This window comes from Geospiza fortis, unplaced genomic scaffold (genome assembly GCF_000277835.1).
Source record: "Geospiza fortis unplaced genomic scaffold, GeoFor_1.0 scaffold54, whole genome shotgun sequence".
Taxonomy (NCBI): Eukaryota; Metazoa; Chordata; class Aves; order Passeriformes; family Thraupidae; genus Geospiza; species Geospiza fortis.
In genome coordinates, this window is record NW_005054301.1 from 14,140,429 (window position 1) to 14,142,261 (window position 1,833).

Genomic DNA, 1,833 nt, shown 5'->3' on the forward strand with positions numbered 1-1,833 from the left:
TGCCTCCCTCAATCTCAAACAAATAAAGAGACATAACATTTTTTTAACATCCTTTTAAAAAATATTTTTAAAAAAATTCTACTTTCATTCAGTCCAGATGCAGCTGCAATTATTTATCTTGTTGGTACCCAAATTTATTTTTTATATTTTTGTGAATGAGCAAGCAAATACTTGCAGAAATAATTCTACTTTCCAACTGTCAAAGAAATCTGAACACTTGTCTTGCTTGACCCAAGGTGCTAGTGCGTACTTGGAACACTGCAGATTATGCTAAGAGGAAGAAACCAGATGAGAAGATATGGTATGGGATATTCAGCTGCAAGAAAAGGAAGATGGATCTTGAGGAGGGAACACAACTTCTGTAACAGGACCTGCTTCCTAAAGTGTTTCCTAGCGTGCTTTAAGTCAGAGTGAGAGCTCCTCCGGATCACCAACTCTGGCTAGATCCCTGAATGCAGTAAGGCATTAAGTGGACATACCTGCTCTGCAACTGCTGCCCAGAAATATCACCTAGGAAAGGCAATGCCAGAGTGGCATGTAAATGACAAACCAGAAATATACAGCAGAGAGGCAGCTTGCCTGCAGCAGTGCCTGGGAGCGCCTGCAGTGGCAGTGCCATCGTGGGCGCCAGGAGATGCTCAGATCAAAGAGCAGAAAACTCCTCCTGCAGCAGCGCTGCTGTGCCTGGACTGCGGCCCTGGGCAGGGGCAGCGCCGAGCAGCGGGAGACAGAGCAGAAGAGACCGAATAGACCCCTTCAATTCAATTCAACTGCTCCACAGAAGGAAATGGAAAAGAGCACAAAGTCTCAACATACTGAGAGGTGGGAATGGTGACCTTTCCTTTGGAATCACGAAGGAGGGACACCAATTACTTAAAAACAAATAAAATAAAATACAAACAATGGCACTTTTATGAGGAAAAAACCCCCAACCAAACAAAATAATACAAATTCTCTAGGCCTCTCCTTCTCCCCATATAGATGTCATTTGCTGTAATTCCTTGCCAGTAATCCTTCCCCCCTTAATTGTCTTTGAATTTCAGTGGCTCCTGCACACCAGCTCATTTTCTCTCTCATGCTGCCACCTACCACTGCGCTATGGTGACTTGCCCTGTGAAGTGATGGTTTTTTAACAAGTTGTCGCCAGATGTGTGTGAATTATTGTAACGGGCCTAATTCACTACCTTGCTAAGCACTCAGGCTCTAAGGGAAGCCAAGTCTCGGTCTCAACAAAGAGCAAGCTACCGCTAAGTACTGTGAAAGTCAGAAACTTGGCATCTTGCATCCCTAATGTAGCAAATCCTTTCATTTTAATTCGTCTTCCCCTTATGCAAGTAAAACTACCTCTTAGGTGAGATTCAGGCCTGTCTGAGGTCCAAGGCGGCTGCTGACTGCTGGTGACAGAGAAGGGCTGGTTTGATTCACGGGCAGTAACTCGTGCCCAGCAGCCAGGAGAGCCCAGACCTATCGGCACCACCTGCAGCGCTCGTGTCCATGGCAGAGCTTTGCCCAGCGCTGCTTTCTGCGGCGTGATGCCCGCAGCTGGAGGCAGCAGCTGACAAACGTCTTCGTTTAATTAGCAAGCCCAAAAGTCAGCCCGTGGCTCAGAGGCTGTTCCTGCCCGTAACGCCTGTGGGTAGCCCCGCAAGACACCGGCACTGAAGCGCTTGGAGGACGGGGCTAGCACTGGAAGAAGTGCAGGCTTCGCTGCGGGCTCTGTCCGCCCTCCGGGGCTCTGCCCCTCGATGCCCCCAGCCCAACGCTGTCTGCAGATTCGGGGTACTCCTTTGGGCAGCTGCAGCGCACAGAGATGTTCCCGGCTACCGCTGGGAC